At 42.9% G+C, this 20500-nt stretch overlaps 2 long non-coding RNA genes across 11 annotated transcripts in view; one reads left to right on the top strand and one right to left on the bottom strand.

Moving 5' to 3' along the window:
* Nucleotides 1-9286, bottom strand: part of LOC110139034 (uncharacterized) — a 31608-nt gene extending 22322 nt beyond the window's left edge. For 4 of the 6 annotated variants that reach the window (XR_002314385.2, XR_011482223.1, XR_011482224.1 and 1 more), the window contains exons 1-2: nucleotides 9157-9286; nucleotides 5220-5301 (exon numbers count right to left, since the gene is read on the bottom strand). This is a non-coding gene — a long non-coding RNA (uncharacterized lncRNA). Of the gene's footprint in view, nucleotides 1-5219; nucleotides 5302-6822; nucleotides 6924-7967; nucleotides 8027-9156 lie in introns of all 6 variants that reach the window. The other 2 variants (XR_011482225.1, XR_002314387.2) reach the window with 2 other exon arrangements.
* The window catches only part of LOC110139035 (uncharacterized), a 39002-nt gene extending 24752 nt beyond the window's left edge, over nucleotides 1-14250 (top strand). For 4 of the 5 annotated variants that reach the window (XR_011482230.1, XR_011482226.1, XR_011482227.1 and 1 more), the window contains exon 4: nucleotides 1420-14250. This is a non-coding gene — a long non-coding RNA (uncharacterized lncRNA). The remainder of the gene's footprint in view (nucleotides 1-1419) is intronic. The other variant, XR_011482228.1, reaches the window with a different exon arrangement.
* Nucleotides 14251-20500: the final 6250 nt, after the last annotated feature.

Genomic DNA, 20500 nt, shown 5'->3' with positions numbered 1-20500 from the left:
CTTGCCTAGAGAATCCCGTGGACAGAGGAGCCTGGTGGGCTGCTGTCCATAGGGTTGCACACAGTTGGACACGACTGAAGTGACTTAGCATGCTTGCATGCTTTAGAGAAGGAAATGGCAATCCACTCCAGTATTCTTGCCTGGAGAACCCCAGGGACAGAGGAGCCTGGTGGGCTGCCGTCTATGAGGTTACACAGAATCAGACACGATGAAAGTGACTTAGCAGCAGCAGCAGCAGCATTGGCCAGAGCAGGTCACTGGCCAAACTCAGTGTTCATGTGAGAGGAAGCTACATAAGGATGTGGGTACTGGAAGATGTAATTCATTGCTTGCTTCATCCATGGGGGCGTTAGGCTATCAATCTATGACAATGCTTCTCCTTTTCCCATCTAGTCTGCTCATATGGTTGGCCTCCATGTACTATGAATAGAATAAGTATCTAATGAGTTGATTATAGACATTATTTTTTAGATAAATCAATACTTATTATATTCTTGACATATATTATTTTATGTACATGTGCTATTTACATACCATTTCCCAAAGGACTAGAGGATGCTTGCAATAAAAATCAGATATAATATTAAGCATTAGAAATATTAAAAATCCTTGAAAGCTAAGTTTGTGGTTTTAATTGAATATTCAATTTAACATGGAGCTTCCTTGGAATCAAGGCAAAGTTGTAGAAATACAATAGGTCAATCTTTCTTGATTACTTACTGAAAGAAAGCACAGTGTTTCTGGAGTGATCAGTTTTTTCTTACTTCTAAATACACAGAGTATCATTGAGAATGGGGTATTCCACAGAACATAACTGAGATTGAGGAAGCATTATTTTGGTATTAAAAACAATGGACTTTTTAAAAAAGAATTTATATTGGAGTATAATTGATAACAATGTTATGTTAGTTTCAAGTGTACAGCAGAGAGATTCACCTATACAAAAAAATGTATAAAAGTTTCCAATTATAAAAAGAAGAACAAAACAAAGCAACAAAGGTCTATCATTAAAGTGAGCTTCAGTGAAGATGTTTCTGACATGGGATTAAACTTTAGGAGGAAGGAATGTAGGTTTCTGGTATCTTTACATAGGACAAATTTAGAGCTCTGAATACTCAAAGTTATCAACGCAACCTTTGACCACGGGGACACCATCAGGGATACTTGGGCTGCATGCTTCCACTGTGGGACCCCAATCCCTCCTGTCCACTCATTCTAGAATGTTCTGCCAAAACATTTCAGTTTTCTCTCCTTCCCTCATTCAGGTCTCTACTCAAATGCCCCCTCATCAGAAGTCTTCCTTGACCACACAACTGACCACTCAATGTCTCCTCCAGCCCCCTCCCTGCAGATATCACTGGCCATTCATTCACCCTGGTTTGTTTTTCCTCATCTTTGGTTGTTGTCAACCCTCGGCAGCCAGCCCTGCAACTGGATACCGCACTATTGCAAACACTGTGGCCCATCGACGGACAATGATTTTTCTCTGGATGGAGACTTAACAGGAGTTGTGCTGGACTCTGGTTGATGGCTTTTATGAAGACATTGGATGCAAGAAATTCAAAACAAGAAGAAAGTGAGTCCATATCTCTTTTGCACAGAGTAGCTACTGCCTGTATTGACTGGGTCTGTTTGAGCCTAGGCTCAAGGAGTGAGGTTGGTTAAAACAGGGGCTATGTTTCCAGGATCCATGGATCTCTTCCAAACTCTGTCACACACCAACTGTGTGATTATGGATTACTTCAGCTCTATGCTTTCTCAGAGGTGAAACAGGGATGATGACCTTGCTCTTTTACAACATGGGTGTGACGATTCAGTAACGTAACTTCGAAAGTGCTTAGCACAAGGACTGGCCCACATTGTGGATTTTCTCTTTCTCGCTGCATGTAATATGAAAGAGGCTGGAGCTGACAAAGGAGAGACCTAGCTGTTTTTCTTTCTGAAGGTAATTTATTGGACTATCCCAGGGATGTTTATTTTCTTAATTAGAGGTCACGAGACTCAAGGACCACTAATGAAGGAGTTGGTGGCTGGGGAGCCAAGGGCTTTCCCCATTTCTTCCAAGTCTCTTCTTAGACTTAAAAAAAAGGTCCCCTGTAAGTTTTATGACTGCAGTGTCAAAAGTCTTCTATCCAAAATGCAGTAAATATTCTAATGAAGTCTGGAAAGAAAGCCATTTGTAATGGCTTGAGGCAGAGTATTAAGATAGCCTGTTTCTCGTTAGTCAGTCATTAGAGAGATCTAACATGCATGGGAAATGGTTTCCTGTTGTAAGTGCTTTAAAACCGAGTTTTAGGAAACCCCGTTTCCTGCCGGCTCATTTGGAGACAGCAATGTGCCAACTGGTCAGACTTTTCAGATGGCCAAATGGTTGCCTCCTCAGCTGCAATTGAGTTCAGCTGCAACAGCCTCTGAGAGTGGGCTTCTTGTCTTGGGGGTCCTAGCAAGAAGTAGGAAAGTCCACAGGGGTAAGACATCTGGATCAGGCACCACTTGGGGGATTGTGTCTCCAGTTTTAAGTACTTTAGAACTGAGTGATTCCCAGCATGAATCAAAAACAGGAGGAGAATCTTCCAGCATGGAGCCTTGGTGCATGGGTCTAGATCCGACAGACGTAGCTCACGGGAAAATGGTGGATAAACTCTCTTGTTTAGGAGGTGTAGGATGGCTGATGGAGAGGGAATTCTTTTGACTACCTGATGTGTTGTGCATTAAAATGGGATTTTCTTAAACAAGGAAGTTCCAGAGACTTCAATTAAGATGTAGATGAAAGTATTTGCTAATCAAATCCATTTGCTTCTTTTTGTGTATGAGATGAGGGTCAATACTGTAAGTGGAAGCAGGAAATGGATGGATTGAGGAAGACCACACATTTCCTCACCTCCAGGAGACACCCTCTGTAACAACTGCCCAAATCCTAAATCAAAAAGGGAAATCCTTAGCCTCTAACCATTGCTGCTTTACCCAAGAGAGGACTCCAAATATATATCTAGGCATACTCTGCCATTCTCTGAGAGGGCACAGCCAGACCTAAGCCTAATATATATACTTTCTTAACTAATTGTCAGAACAATGCAGTGAGAAAGTACTTTTACTATCCTCTGGGGGCCTGCCTGGTGGCTCAGTGTTAAAGAGTCCGCCTGCCAATGCAGCACACGTGGGTTTGATCCCTGGGTCAGGAAGATCCCCTGGAGAAGGAAATGGCAACTCACTCCAGTATTCTTGCCTGGGAAATCCCATGAACAGAGGGGCCTGGTGAGCTACCGTCTTTGGAGGTTGCAAAGAGTCAGACACAACTGAGGAATGTACTATGATAATTTACTATGTAAATTTACTAATTTACTATGATAATTATGTACTATAATTTACAAAATTTACTATGATAAATTTTGGAGGGGGGTGGATTTTTCACTCCTTGCTTCCTCCGTACTCTTGCCATAGCCTCACTTGGAGTAGAATTTATCCCTTGACTTTGGGCTTGGCCACATCCTTCTGCAGTGGTAAAGAATCCACCTGTCAATGCAGGAGATGCAAGAGTTGAGAGTTCCATCCTTGGTTCAGAAAGATCCCCTGGAGAAGGAAATGGCAACCCACTCCAGTATTCTTGCTTGGGAAATCCTATAGACAGTGGAGCCTGGCGGGATACAGTCCATGGGGCCACAAAGATTGGGACATGACTGAGCAACTGAGAACACACACATCCTTGCTTTGGTCAAGTATAGACAAATGGAAGTATCAGCCTGAGCCTAGGTCTTTAGAGGCCACCCAGGTTTCTTCCCGCCCTCTTGCATTTCTGCCATTGCCTTTGAAAAAGTCAACTAGTCTGCTGGTCCCAGAAAGATGTCGAAAGACACATACAAAGAGCAGAGCCACCCATACTAACCCACAGACTACAGTGAGACACAGAGTCACTACAGTTGACCCTCAGACACATGAAAATAAATGACTGCTGTTTTAAGTCCTGCATTTGGGGCTGTTTGTTATGGCACAGGAGCTAACTGATACTTCTCCATTTTACAAATAAAATATGACTCAGAGATTTTAGTGGTAACTTTTCCAAGGCACAGATCTTACAGCTGGTTGAGTCAAGAATCAAACCTAGAGATAGTCAATTCTTAACCATTAGGCTAAACTTCCCAGAGACAGCCCCCACCCCCACCTATGGATGGGCTAGCAATTTCCACAAGTGTCTCATGGTTTATTTTCTTTATGACTGGAACAACTAAGGGCTAGAACTGATTTGCCAACCAGGTTCTTACAGGCAGGGAGAGGCAGAGACACATAGAAAATCCGTCTTATCCACTTCCTTGAGACCTAATGATCTGATGTTCCCCTTATCAGCCTCTTTCTCCTAGACCCTGGCTTTTTTCCACCCTTCCATGTAAGTTGATTTTCAAGTGATGAGTGCTTTCATTTTAACAAGGGAAACATGATTTTTATCTGTATTCATAATCCAAAATAACCAAATTTTAATGGTTGAATCTCAGGTTAGTTGTTTAAGCAGTTGGGATGAAAGGTTCGGTCTGCCCAGAAACATCTTACACCAAAATCTCCAAGTAGCCACTGGGAAGGCAGGCCCTTGGCAGGAAGATGACTTCAAGACAGCATCACAGACAGAGGGAGCCTTGGCCAATGGTCAGGAGATGTTCGCTGAGGTCTGTGCTGTTCATTTACTCCATGAACTTGAAAGGCTCACTCTCTCTCTGAACTTGAACTTCCCAATAGTCAGAGGAGAGGTTGTCAGGAAGGCACAAACTTGTCAACCCCATTTAGCTTTCTCGTGCTCCGATTCTCCATCACAAACCACGATGCCCCAGAGGATTCAGGCAGAGCTGTACATACAGAGCTCGAATTTCCCTGCTTTCAGAACATCAGATCTGAACCTGTTATTTTCCTGATGGGCTCTGAACAACCCAAGATTTCATGTCACTAGGTAGAACATAGATATAATTTGGAAAAGAGATTTATCGGAAGTACAATAACAGTCCCCATTATTTATTTAAAAAAAATCTTATTTAAATAAAGATGGAGCATTTAAGTTGCATTTGATTGAACAACTGTCCCTTTTTTAAAAATTTTCCCTGACAAAAGCTATGAATTATTAATTTCTGTCATTGTATTCACTGAACAAATGTAATTGCAAGTAAATGTCTGAAGTTAATGAAAAAATTAAGAAAAAAAGATTTCTTTATAAGAATTAATGAAACATTTCCACAAACCTCTTTGAAATCATGATTATAAAGCCTTGCGACATCTCCTCGGAGCTGCATATCCAGAGCAAAGGGGGTTGAGCTCCTCTTCCTTTGGCAGGAAGGATGAAAATATTTTATTAGTATTGTACTAGCTGTGGAAATTAACACACACAAGGATTCTAACCTTAACCCTCTCAAATATTTTTGCACTCATTTAAGTGGTTTTTTTTTTTTTTATCCATTCTGAGTCACTGCAGGAGGTCACAACAGCTTTCCATCTACTGTCCTGGCCAATGTCATCACAACTTGTTATATTTTTAAAAAGAAAAAATATATATATACATACATATATATATATATATATATATATATATATTTGACTGCACCAGGTCTTAGTTGCAGCATCATATGAGATTTACTTCCCTGACCAGGGATCAAACCGTGGGTCTCCTGCATTGGGAGTATGGAGTCTTAGCCACTGGACCACCAGGTAAGTCCCAGCACTTATGTTAATATGACACAATGAAAAGTTCTGCTTTAATTCCTTAAAGAGAAAAAAAAAAGGATAGACTAGGGTGAACAGGGACTGGATTTCTGAATTAAGCTGGCATTTAGCCTCAAAGCAGAGACTGAAATAATTTCACTCTCTACTCCTCAAATATCCCATAAGTAAGTCATTACCAACACTAAGATGGAACTAGAAATTGTCTCTCAGTTCCATTTAATTTCCAGCTTTCTTGAGATAAACCCCGCCTCCCATCCTCTAGTACCATTTACGTTTACATTTTCAGTACAGTAGCAACAACTGCGAATTCAACACTGGGACGCCTGGGTCCTGATTCAGAATCTGCCCTTTATTAGTTTTATGACCCGAGACACAGGCGAGTCCCTACCTCACTGAGAGCCATATCTATCTACTCATCTATCTAGGACTTCCTTGGTGGCTCAGTGGTAAAGAATTTGCCTGCCAAGGCAGGAGGTTCAGGTTCAATCACTGGGTCAGGAAGATCTTCTGGAGAAAGAAATGGCAAACCACTCCGATATTCTTGCCTGGGAAATCTCATGGACAGAGGAGTCTGGTGGGCTACAGCCCATGGGATTGCAAAATAGTTGAATCTATTTATTTATTAAAAACATTCTCTTTTTATATATTTATTTACTTTTTCTTCTGACCGAGCTACAAAGCATGTGGAATCTTAGTTCCCCAACCAGGGATCAAACCTGCAGTGTGGAAAGGCAGAGTCTTTCTGCTGGATCACCAAAGAAGTTCATAGAGCCCCATTAAAAAGTTCTTGTCCTGCCTCCCACCCAGGACTAGTGTGAAAGCTAAGTGAAATGAAACATGTGGTCAGCAGTGAAATACAAATATAAAAAAGCGACTTTTGCTTTTGTTATTTGTTTCGTCCTTTTGTCTCTGAGGAAACCCCAGCAGCCATTCACCAGTGCAGTCCTGTGACTTCTGCACCACAACAGAGACTGGAAACCAGTTGTCTGCATTTCCCAGCATCCTTTGCAGTTAAGGGAGCTGTGTGACCCAGTCTGCCCAGCGATCCATTAAACTTCCTATGTAGTTCTCCAGATTTCTCTCTCTCTCTCTGTCTTTCTTATTTCCCGGATGAAGGCAGGGTACCTAGTAGATTCCAAGTGCTTGCAGATGGCAAAGGCACACGATGGAAAGACAGACTACTTGAGTCACCATATAGAAGTCCACTCTGTAAGCACTCCACAGCCCTACAGTAGAAGCAACAAAGAAACTTTGACTGTTAAGCCACTGAGACGTGGAGCATTTTGCTGGATCAGTTAGTGTGACTTATTCTTACTCATTCACCAGGGTGAGCAGACCTGTAGGGAAGCTTGGATTAAATCTACAGACAGTACATGTCAAAACAGAAGTGAGTCATTTTTGCTGGGACTCCTTCAAAATCATTTTTTCTAGGCTAACTGACCACAAATGTATGATATGAGGAGAGGTTTATGTCTGAAAAGTTCAGTCCCTGTGGGGTAACTGCTGGAATTGTGCAGATCAAATAGGCATTGATAACGGCTTCCCTGATAGCTCAGTTGGTAAAGAATCCGCCTGCAACGCAGGAGACCCTGGTTCTATTCCTGGGTCGGGAAGATCTGCTGGAGAAGGGATAGGCTACCCACTTCAGTATCTGTGGGCTTCCCTTGTGGCTTGGTTGGTGAAGAATCCTCCTGCAATGCGGGAGACCTGGGTTTGATCCCTGGGTTGGGAAGACCCCCTGGGGAAAGAAAAGGCTACCCACTCCAGTATTCTGGTCTAGAGAATTCCATGAACTCTATAGTCCATGGGGTGCAAAGAGCTGGACACCACTGAGTGACTTTCACTTTCACTTTCAATAGGCATTGATAGGGAATCATGAGGGTGCTGAATCTTCAGTTACACCCTGCAGCCAACACAATCAATTCTGCCACCAAACCAGGCATGGAAGAGGAGAGGGTCTGTGTGTGGTTTACGATTCTGAGATTTGCAATGCAGGATCTTTCCTTTTCTCTCTAGTATTGCCAGAGCAACATCAGTGACCAAATAGGGGCAAAGGAGAACCACATTTTGACTCTCTCTCTCCCCTCCCCCTCTCTCCTCTCACGCACTCATCTCCCAGATCTGAAGACTTTTTAAGCATAAAAAAGAGATGAACTGAAAAGGCATATTCCTATAATTGGCCCAAATGTGCACATTTCAATCTCTGGATAACAGAGGCTGCAAATTGCCCCCAGACTAACACACTATCCTTATTTAAGAAATCCTCTTACCTCTTTACCCTGAAGTCTCCATAAATCTGCCTGATATATAGATGTCAGGCATTTTCTGGCTGTTGAAACATGAAACATGACATCAGCCAGGGATTAAGTTACAACTCATAAAGACCATGTTTATTTGCTGGTTCTGTTTAAAAATTTTCTTCCAACTATCATTTTACTCAAATGGCCTCCTATTTTATGGGAAATAAAGTTAGAACTAATGAAGGAAACCCTTTCTGAGCTCAAAGAGATGTGCAGGCTGTGGCCATCTTCATTGTAACCAAATATTTAAATTATTTAGAGCTCATTGTAAGCTATTATTGTTCATTTTTTGGACAAAATGGCACCATGAGTTGATGCAGACATGGGAGGAGAAATCTAAGAATCAAGGAGAGAGAGATGTTAAGAATTAGAGGAAGAAGGCAAAATGCAGGGAAGGAGCCCAGGGCGACAGCTTCCAGTGCGTCTCCCCTGAGCATCATTCACCTTTCACTGTGCTCTGAGCCACTGGAGGGCAAGTCATGGGCGTGTACACAGAGAAGGTTGCCTGTACACATCTGTCCATTGCCCAGCAACTGGCCAGAGACCCCATTTCCAAACAACTATAGCTGGTATGAGGGCTTATCAGGTGACACAGTGGTAAACAATTCACCTACCAATGAAGGAGATGCAAGAGATGCAGGTTTGATCCCTGGATGGAGAAGAGCCCCTAAGAAGGAAATGGCAACCCACTCCAGCATTCTTGCCTAGGAAATCCCATGGATAGATGAGACTGGCGGCCTACAGTCCATGGGGTTGCAAAGAGTCAGACATGACTGAAATGACTTAGCATGCATATATACACATATATAGGCTTTCCAAGTGGTGCTAGTGGTAAAGAACTCACCTGCCAATGCAGGAGACATAAGAGACCAGGGTTTGATCCCTGGGTCAGGAAGATCCCCTGGTGGAGGGCATAGCAACCCACTCCAGTATTCTTGCCTAGAGAAACCTGTGGACAGAGGAGCCTGGCAGGCTGCAGTCCATTAGGTCTTCAAAGGTTGAGTATGACTGAAGCGACTTAGCATGCAAGAACACACATGCATAAATGTATGTATATCATTTTAGATTAGCAGTGCTGCAAAGCCTTCTTGTCCTCTCCCGTTATAAAAAAGCTTTTATAAATTCTATAACTACTGGAGGAGGGGTAGTTTATGCTTACCAATTTGCTTGACTCTCTAGTATTTCAGTGGAAACAATTCTGCAGGAGCTGTTAAAAGGCATTATTTATATCCTGTAGTGAATCAAATGGATTTTCTCATTGCCTGGATGAACAGGGCACTGGACTAGCCTTTGAGACCTGACTGAGTAATGGGACAAAATTTCAGGAAGTAGAAATCAGGGCCAACTCTAGGTTTAACTCATTCATGGAATACCTCATTCTGGCTGAGCCATACACTAACACATTTTCCAAGGCTGGCATTTCCTACCCACCATGGAATACCTTCCCTAATGTTTGGAGAGATTGCACATACTATGTCAGTATGGGGTTTACTCATTATTGATCGGAGGTTCTAGCTCAGGGGTCAGCAAACTTCCAGCTTCGGGGCCAAGTCTGGCCCTCTGTCTAGTAAGACCGAAAACCTAAGAATGGTTTTTACATTTTTCAGTGGTTGGATAAAAGGTCAAAAGAAGAACACTATTTTATGCTATGTGAGAATCATATGACATTTAAAATCAGTCCCATCAATAAGGGTTTGCTGGAAATCAATCAGGCTCATCTGATTACATATTGTTTGTAGCTACTTTCACAATTCAAGGGCGGAGCTGAATAGTTGCAACAGAGATTGTTAGATCTGTAAAGACTAAAGTATTTACTATTTGGCTCTTTACAGAGAAAGTTTGCCAACCCCTGTTCTGACTGGGTACTTCATGCCTCAAGAGACAAGGTGTCTATGGGGCCTTTGCACTTCTCATCTTTATTTATTAGTGTCATCTTTTAAAGCAAACCACATGCATTTTCCAAGCTGGATATTTGTGAGTGTGTGTGTGTGTGCACGCGCGTGTGTGTGTGAAAATAGGCTCAACAAAAAATTTACAATTTTAACCATTTTTTAAGTGTACAATTCAGTGGCAATAAGCATATTTACAAAGTTGCATAACCATCACCATTATCCACTTCCAGAACATTTTTATCATCCCAAACAGAAACTCGGTACTCATTAAACAATAACTCTCCATTCCCCCTTCCTATCAGCTCCTGGTAACCACGATTCTACTTTCAATCTCTATGAATTTGCTTGTTCTAGATCCTTCACATAAATGGAATCATACCATGCGTGACCTTTTGTGCCTGGCCTCTTCCCCTTAGCATAATAGTCTCAGGGTTCATTTGTGTTGATTCAGAGCTGCTTTCCTTTTAGAAGACCCAATGGTGCTCCATTGTGTGGATATGCCACTGGGCATTGATGTTCAGCCAATGCTACATTGTGTGGGATGTGGTTCTCCAGATTCTTAGATGTATGGCATCAGTGGGACTCACAGGCGTGGGCCATCATGCTCAGGTTGAGGTTAAGGGCCGGGAAAGTGAAAGTGTTTGTCACTCAGTTGTGTCCGACTCTTTGCGACCCCATGCACTGTAGCCCAAAAGTCTCTGCTGTCCATGGGATTCTCCAGGCAAGAATACTAGAGTTGGTAGTCATTCTCTTCTCCAGGGGATCTTCCCAACCCAGGGATCGAACCCCAGTCTCCCATATTGCAAGCAGACTTTTTACCATCTGAACCACTAGGGAAGCCCCCAACATTTCTCAGACACCTTGCAAACTGTTAATACTTAGCTTGAGGTCATTGACAGTTTTCACATGAGATCATGCTGTATTTCTTTCAATAACATATTATCTCTTGGAAGCTGGATTTTCCATGGTTGCTGTGATGAAAAGCAAGACCCGAAGAAACCTCAGTGTGGAACAGGAAATGATGGTGGCAGAGGCCAATCAGATTCCAAGACCTTAGAATGTGCAGAGCCTAACAGGCACAGCCATCCCATTAGAAGTAATTGTGGGTGTTAGAAAATAAACATAATATGTTTTTCTTTCAATTTCTGTTTTTTTAATATGCCTACTAAGTTGTTAGGATGTAAATGCTTATTAAGTTGTTTGGACCTGACTAATACATGGAGCTGTTAGGTATTTCTTTTGAACTAGGAGCACCCTGAAAAAATTACTGAGACGTGAAGAGCATATAAATTACGAAAGTGGATGAACTCCTGATCTTGTGAGTTATGTATGTTACTCGTTATGAATATGAACACTTTTTCAATTACACAAAGCCTCTGCAGCATATAAACAATTTCAGCAACAAGCAACGTCACTGCTGTTATAATTCAAGGATAATCAATGTGGCATCACTGGCATCCATAACACAGCATTGATGTGCACAAACTTCTAATATAGGCCTAATTATGAGTGTCCCTTTGCATGAAACTAAAAATATTGAAAACACTGACATTGGGGAGGTGCCCTTGGATCAAAACTCCTGAAGCAGTCAATAATCTATTATGATTTTCATTTTGCAGAAGTAGTGCTATTATTTCAAAAGGTCTCAGAAATCAATTTGGCCTTCAGTATATCTGTGTAATAATGACATCCTAATTAAAAATCCCAATCTGAGTAGTACAAAGGATGATATTTAATCTCTAATCAATGAGCACCAAGTCGAGAAGTTATAGATGCAATAACCCTTTCTTTTTTTTAGTGAACTTTACTACTTTTCTCACACTTGGTTTGCTTTTCTCCCTGCAGTTTTGGGAGCCTTTTCTGTCTGGAAAGATAGCTGAGGAAGCTGAAACAATTTGGTACACCAAGCACATAAATTAAAGAAAGAAACATCAAAGAAACATATCGTCAGGATGGTGTGGGTTTCTTTTTAATTGGAATTTATAATTGCTCCTAATTGTAGGACATGCTGTAAATGTTACTTGGAGAGACTGAAGGAGGAGGTGGAGCCCTGTCCACTCCAGCCACATGAGCTATAACCTTGACATTTTAATTAGATATTATTTTGAAATATGTAAAAGGCATTTACATACTCAGCACAACATATCCTAGATTGTATAATTTGCCCAAGAAGACAAGATGATACACAATTTAAAAAATAATCAAGTTCTCGAAGGAACTGCAGAAATTCTTAAGAGGGGTGGAAAAAACAACAACATGTCACTGTTGTGAACACATTAAGGTTTTCTAATGTTTTCTCTAGGCAGAGTCTAGCCATTCAGTGTCAGTTGGCAGCATCAGACTACACAGAAAGAGGTGGGTTCTGTTGATTTATTGGCCCCACACACCCATCCTGCAGATAAAAAGAGAGGTCAGAGGAAGGTCAAGAATCTTCGCCTTGGAAGGAATTTCTGGTGCCATATTACCTGGCTGCAGGATGATGATTAAAACGACCCCTTAAATTGTCTTCTCATGAGATGCCTTGCGCTTTGATGCTTCAATAAATTAACAATTTAGGACAGAAATTATAGGACACCTGGGACAACCCGCCTTCTAAGCTTTGCCATCATAGATTAGCTGTGGGGCTGGATGCGATGGAATTTACTGCTGATATCCAGGAATTGGGGAAATGTACTTATGGAACTCTTCTGGGAGGGAAGGGATGGGATGGAGTGCCCTATCGTTCTCCCCAGATTTAAACATTGCTGTAATCTTGCCGAATCCTAGGTCCTACTTGAGACTGATAATTGAGAGGAGCAATGAGCTCTGTAAAATAAAATCTCCATGAGATTCGAAAAAGAAGACAGGGTGGTGAGAGGGGAACTTTGCCATTTGTGAGGCCCTGGACTCCAGACTCTGTCTCAGCTGTCATGAACATCATGCCCTGGAGACCCTGTGAAAGAGGATGTCTATTCGGAGTGTGGATGCTCCAGCCAGATTTGGAGGCAATCCCCTGGTCGTCAGGCTCCATGGCCCACTGAAGGACTTACTGCCAAAATGTGGATCTGAACTAGAGGATGTGGTCACCACTGAAGTAAGAGACTGGCTTGGCCCCTTACTGAATCTTACAGGCACCATATGCTCATGACTGCACTGGTGGAAGGAAGATTTCTTCCTGCCATTTTAGGTCCAGGGCCCCAGCTTGGCCCTGGAAGGTTGGTTGTCTGCTAGGCAATCCACTTCCAGGGGCACTTGTGTCAGTGGCTTCCTCCAGCCCCAATGGGGTGCCCTGAACTATGTTACTGCACAGACAGTGGCCAGGGCAGGGAATCCTTGGTGTGTTCATGGGCGGGGTGATGGCAAGGAAGAGAAGAATAAGAGAGAAATGCATTACAGATGTTTCAGTGGACTCTTAAGGAGATGTGACCACATTCTCACAGCTCCACATCAGTAAAGCAGGTAAATCACATTGGTCTAAAATCCCAGACCTGAAACTGTGACTAGCTGGGGCACTGGTTGAGTGGAGAAAGGATGAAGACTCCCTTTTACATGCCATCTTATTGTCTACACTTGGCTCGCCACTCACAAACCTTGGAGAGGCAGGAGTTCCCTGGGTTAAAGAAGAGGGTGGGTCCCTACTCTCTAAGACTGTTGAAGGCTGACCCTTGTGATGACAACAACCAGAACTCTGTTCCCCAGTTCTGGCTTTTAACTGTTCATCACATGTAAACCCAGATATTCACTAATAACCACCGTGAGCCAGCTGCCTTTATAGGATGATGCCATGCCCTCCAACACTGGGTTCCAGATCTTCAGCTCACACTACATCCTGAGCTTGCTCTAAAAAGCATGGTAATGTTCCCTGTGGAGGCGAGAGAGCATGAAGTGACTTCTGTCTGGTCCCCTCCCTGTCTCAAACATGAGGCGTTCTCTCCATTGAGGACAGACAGATTGGACAAACAGTCCCTGTGATACTTCAAGGAGGAGGCACATCCTTCTTATGGACAGCTTATTGTAAAGCCCCCCTTGTGTCTAGGACATGACTGTGCTCCTCTGTGCACCTCAACCTAATTTCCTGTGGATTTCAGATCATCTTTTATTTCCAATTATGCTGCTGTTCACATTATCGATTTGGAGGATACAAATGTTGAATGACGAGAGAGAGAGAGGAAGAGGGGGAGTGGGTGGAGGGAGAAGAATTCCATTTTGCCTGAAGGATAAGATACTCGAAATGCCACCCCGCACAGCATCTCTGAAACGTTCATCAACGTGGCAGAGGCTGGCTCAATTATCTCTGTGTCAGATGATTATCTGAGAGCTTAATTTAATCTCCATTATCCTCCCCCGTCATATTTCAATTAAATCTGCTATCAGAGTGTTAACACATCTTTGAACCTGCTATTTCTTCAGTTAATTTTCCACTAAGAGGTGCTGGAGAGTAACAGATGTCATAATTATGCAATTATTAAGTGTATTTGACACTCGTTCTCTCAGGATTCTGCGGTTGGGGTAGGAGCGTTGGAAAATTAATCTGATGACAATATGCTTCCGTTGTGATCCGTAACACCACTGCAGGCTGGGGCACTATCCTCCGGCTGTTTCAGACGCTGCCGCCAAGAAAGATGCAGGATTAACTGATTGTGCATCAGATTTGTTTCACTTTCGTACATCTGGTAAATTGGATGAGTTCATTAGGCAAGCAGAAGTTCAGAAACAAGTTTTTTTTTTTTTCCCCCATCTTCAAGACCTCAGAAAGCACAGCAAGTACTTGATAGAGTATAGTGCAAAGTTAACAACTACAGTGTGAAAAGCGGTTAAGTGTGGCTTTAAAACCTTGAGATTTAGCTGGGGGTTGGATGTCAACTAACTGTATGACTTTGGCTACTGTGTATCTTCTGTCTGAGTGTCAGTTTCATGAGGAATGAACAGACTTGACTCTATGGTTTACTATCACTTCCAGTCCTACGATCCAATGAAAACGGATGAAAACTGTCTATCCTCCTGATAGATAGATAGATAAATAGATAGTAAATATGGATATAGATAGACACATAGATATAGGTAGATAATCTCTCAGTTCAGTCAGCTGAGTCACCCAGTCATGTCTGACTCTTTGCGATCCCATGGACTGCGGCACACCAGGCTTCCCTGTCCTTCACCAACTCCCGGAGCTTGCTCAAACTCAAGTATATCAAGTCAGTAGTGCCATCCAACCACCTCATTCTCTGTTGTCTCCTTCTCCTCCTGCCTTCAATCTTTCCCAGCATCAGGGTCTTTTCGAATGAGTCAGTTCTTCGCATCAGGTGGCCAAAGTATTGGAGTTTCAACTTCAGCATTGGTCCTTCCAATGAATATTTAGGACTGATTTCCTTTGGGATGGACTGGCTAGATCTCCTTGCAGTCCAAGGGACCCTCAAGAGTCTTCTCCAACATCACAGTTCAAAAGCATCAATTCTTCGGTGCTCAGCTTTCTTTATAGTCCAACACTCACGTCCATACATGACTGCTGGAAAAACCAAAGCTTTGACTAGATGGACCTTTGTTGGCAAAGTAATGTCTCTGCTTTTTAATATGTTGTCTAGGTTGGTCATAACTTTTCTTCCAAGGAACAAGCAAAAAATAAAGTCTTTCACCATTTCCATTGTTTCCCCATCAATTTGCCACGAAGTGATGGGACCAGATACCATGATCTTAGCTTTCTGAATGTTGAGTTTTAAGCCAACTTTTTAATTCTCCTTTTTCACTTTTGTCAAGAGGCTCTTTAGTTCTTCTTCACTTTCTGCCATAAGGGTGGTGTCATCTGCATATCTGAGGTTATTGATATTTCTCCTGGCAATCTTGATTCCAGCTTGTGCTTCATCCAACCCAGCATTTTGCATGATGTACTCTGCATATAAGTTAAATAAGCAGGGTGACAATATACAGCCTTGACGTACCTCTTTCTCGATTTGGAACCAGTCTGTTGTTCCATGTCCAGTTCTAACTGTTGCTTCTTGACCTGCATACAGATTCCTCAGGAGGCAGGTCAGGTGGCCTGGTATTCCCATCTCTTGAAGAATTTTCCACAGTTTGCTGTGATCTACACAGTCAAAGACTTTGGTGGCATAGTCAGTGAAGCAGAAGTAAATGTTTTTCTGGAACTATCTCACTTTTTCAACAATCCAATGGATGTTGGCAATTTGATCTCTGGTTCCTCTGCCTTTTCTAAATCCAGCTTGAACAATAATCTCTCAAAATCTTCATATATAGATGACATGGAGATAGATACAGATGTATAGAGATTCAAATATATATGGAGATTAAACACAATGTTGTATCTGTCAGAAACTATTTCTATCCACATATCTGGTTCATGTGTAGGAAAAGAGCTGAAAATACATCAGGAAAGTTGAAGTTAGGAATGAATATGCAACTGGATGTATGATGGTATTTGGGGCAATTTCTTTTTGACATCACCTAAGGTTCTCTATAGCATTAAAGAACACTGGCATGTTCATAAAGACATGAGATCATCCAGGTGGAGCTCTTGACATTTAAGGACAAGGAAACCACTGGCCAAAGGGGACCTACTCAAGGCTATTACCTCCTGGGGACACGATGGGACCAGCTCATCCTGCTCCCAGTCTAGGTTCTTTCCTCTCTGCACTTGGTCTCGTCATCCACATGAATCAGTTTTACATGAGCTCTGAGTCATCTGAGCTCTGAATCAGTTTTACATGAACTTCTGTGGTGCTGGAGAAGACTCTTGAGAGTCCCTTGTACTGCAAGAAGTTCAAACAAATCAATCCTAAAGGAAGTCAGTCCTGAATATTCATTGAAAGGGCAGATGTTGAAGCTGAAACTCCAATACTCTGGCCACCTGATGTGAAGAACTGACTCATTGGAAAAGACCCTGATCCTGGGAAAGATTGAAGGTGGGAGGAGAAGGAGATGACAGAGGATGAGACGGTTGGATGGTATCACCGACTCTATGGACATGAGTTTGAACAAGCTCTGGGAGTTGGTGAAGGACAGGGAAGGCTGGCATGCCACAGTCCATGGGGTCTCAAAGAGCTGGACATGACTGAGCAACTGAACTGACTGACTGACTGAGTTATCAGTCAGCCACAGTCATTCTCTGATCTTCTGCTCCTCATCAAACCTGGACTCTTTACCAGTGCTAATCCGTGTGCATAAAAGGTAACCAATGCATATTTTCAACCCAAATGACATACAAATGAGTGTTGCCTGGAACTCTTCATTGGATGGAAAAGCTATCTGGAGGCCAAATGGATAAATAGAGGTCAAAATAAAATTCTCTGGTTAAATCAGTCTTATGATATCCGTAGTTTCATGTGAGTTTCCTCACACCCTTTCATCCATGAGGGTTTTTGAGAAAAACCTTGGGATCCTAAGAAGGACATTTAAAAACCATCATTCATGTCATAATTTTTGCCGAAACAGAATTTCACTGGATGGATGTAGAAAATTCATTCGACTAACCCCCTGATTTTTAATATCTAGGCTGTTTGTGATTTTTCATTAAAAATAAATGATCTGCAAGAAACTATGTATGTGATTTTACAAAAAGCTTCTTTTCATATGGACTGGGTCCTAACCAGTTTCCTGCCTGGAAGGAAAACTTTCCCTCAGTCACTGGGGATTCATTGACTAAGATTCTCAGCTTCCAGTGCAGGGGATCCAGGTTCAATCCCTGGTCAGGGAACTAGATCCCACATACCACAACTAAGAGTTTGCATGCTGCAACTAAAGATCCTTCATGCCGCAATAAAGATGGAAGACCCCAAGTGCTGCAATTAAGACCCAGAGCAGCCAAATAAATACATATTTTAAAAAAATTAGTCAGAAGGACTTGATGAGGTTGCTTACATTTATCAGAGTCATGATACCATTCTCTGGCATCTAGGTCTTTGGAAAGAGTAGGTCAGGTCAAAGAGGAGAGAGGATCAAGAGCTTAAATTAAGCCATCAGGTTTATCGCCCACTGTCTCTCTGTAATGTCCTGTCCCCTCTGTTGCTGGCCGCAGACTCACGTATTGCAGGCAGGTTTCTTTCAAGCAGCCAGGGAAGGAGCCAGCAGCAGAGGGTTTGGTAACATGTGCAAAAAGAAACTTGTCTTCTGTTTTTTTCTTTTAACCTGAAAGCTTTCTGTCGGGTATTTTGATAGCCCCTCTCTGTTGTACACACACTGTTTATTCCTCCAGACTCATTCTCTACCTTTTTCCACCTTCCTATTAAGTGGTTCCTTTGTCCTCTGCCTTCCCTTTGGAGATTTTATCCTTTTCTTAAGGCCACACTGACAATACCATGAACTGAGTGGCTGAAAACAAGGCAAATTTATTGTGGCACAGTTCTGGAGTCTGGAAGTCCAAAATCAAGGTGGCCTCAAGGCTTTTCTTATTGTTGTTTAGCCATGTCCGACACTTTTGTGACCCCATGGACTATAGCCCACAAGGCTTCTCTGTCCACAGGATTTTCCAGGCAAGAATACTGGAGTGGGCTCCTTTTCTTTCTCCAGGGGATTTCCCAACCCAGGGATGGAACCTGTGTCTCCTACATTTCCTGCACTGGATGTGGATTCTTTACCATTGAGCCACATGGCCTCTGAAACCTCCAGCGAAGAAGAATCCGTCCCTGCCCCCTCCAGTGCCTGGTGCTTGCCAGCAACCTTTGGCTTGAAGATACATTATTGCAATCTCTGCCCCCATCATCACATGGCCATTTCCTTTCTATGTCGGTCTGTCTCTGCATTTCTTCTGTTTTTATATGGACACTAGTCATATTGGATGAAGGGCCTACCCTGCCCCAATACGCCTTTATCTTAACTGATTACATCTGCTATGATCTTATTTCCAAGTAAGGTCAAGGTCACATTCTGGGGTATTGGAAGTTAGGACATCAATATATCTTTCAGGAAACACAATTAAGCCCTTAATAGAAATACTCATGGCAGAGGGAGGCGGAGAAAAGAGAGAGGTTGGGGTATTTACTTCCCTAGAAAGAATGTTCGTCCCCTTCTTCCACTATTGAAGACCATACCCTTCATAACACCCCTAGCCCTGGGACTCCTCAGGTGGTCCAGCAGTTGGGAATCCACCCTGCTGAAATGCAAGAGACACTAGTTTGATTCCTGGTCCCGGAAGATCCCACACACTGCAGAGTAACCAAGCTCGTGTGTCACAACTACCAAGCCTGAACTCTAGAACCAGAAACCCACAAGAGAAGTCCCCTCAATGAGAAGCCCGCGCACTGCAACCAGAGAAAACCCACACAGCAATGAAGACCCAGGGCAGCCAGTAAATAAGTAAATTAATTTGAAAAAAAAAAAAAAAAAAAAACCACCCTAGCCCCTGTCAGGGGCTCTCTCCTACAGCTTCTGGGAAGTTGGGGCTTCTTCTTTTTGTCTCTTCCAGCCTAGGGGTGGTAGTAACTTTCTGATTTTCTAGCCCTTCACTTTAGCTTATTGGTTTCCTGTCCTCAAGCTCCCCGAGGTTGTCCTGTGTATATCACCTCCCTCATGCAGAAAGTGGAGCTGAATGCATGTCACATGTCACCATCACGGCTTCCGTGAGCAGCATGTGGATGGAAACCACTCGAGGATGCTGTTCACATGTGTAATCAGGTCAGCTGGGGGCGTGGCGGGGCCTGAGATTCTGCATTTCTAAACAGCTCACAGGCAATGAGGCGGATGCTGCCAGACCATCAAGGAAATGGCATCAGCCTAACACCTGGAATTAACAGCAGGGAAGAGAGAGAAGTCACGTATGGAACAGACTAGATGTGAGCAGGAGTGTGACGAAGTTAGGAAAATTGCATCTTTTATAATGTCTAGAGGCAGAGGCCTCGCCAGACCCTGACTTCAGAACAGTAAATGTTTTGTGAGGTGGGACTGGCACCATTTTTTGGGTGGAGAAGTCAGAACCTTAAAAAAATCACTGTTCTTTGCTTCCTCTGACATCTTTTCGCTATTGTCCTAACCACATATGAATATTTTTTTAAAAGGCACACATATCACCTTAAACAATAGTGCTTCACCCTCTATTACTACCCTGGCCATGTCTGAAGACCAGCTTCCCCAAGATCTCAAGGACTGGAGTGAGGCCTGGTGGGAGTTGGCACTCTTTTCAGGCTAAGTGAACCCTCTGTAAACTTGGGGGGTTGGGAGGAGGCTCATCTTCTGGGGCCCCAGCCACTCTTTTTATATCTCTGCTCTTGGAAAGATGGAATAGCCTACCCCCAACGTCAATGAGCAGCCCTCTTGGAAGGGGCCATTGTAGCTGAGTCTCATCTCCCAGAGGTTTAGATTAGAGCTACTCAAGGGGTTGGCCATGAACTGGTCCTTGCTCTCTCTTGCTTACTCATCCACAAGGAGACAGGACTAGAAAGTAAGAGGAAGCATTGAGAAATTTTTCCAGCCATTTGACTTCACTGCAACCTCCAAGTGCTGTGATGAAAAAAAAAAAAAAGTTTCTGCAATGGGCTAGAAACAAAAGAAAAAGTCATGATCTTTCACAGAGCCTTTGAGAAGCAGCTTCTAGAAGCCCTTATCCCAGGGAATGGAAGCCAGGGCAGTGCTGGGATCAGAGAGCTTTGCAAGGTACCAGGGTCTCCCCTCTCTTGGCCTCTCCAGTGG

This window comes from Odocoileus virginianus, chromosome 20 (assembly GCF_023699985.2).
Source record: "Odocoileus virginianus isolate 20LAN1187 ecotype Illinois chromosome 20, Ovbor_1.2, whole genome shotgun sequence".
In the NCBI taxonomy this organism is placed as follows: Eukaryota; Metazoa; Chordata; class Mammalia; order Artiodactyla; family Cervidae; genus Odocoileus; species Odocoileus virginianus.
Note: the sequence above shows the minus strand (reverse complement) of the source record. Positions and strands in the feature narration are given on the sequence as shown.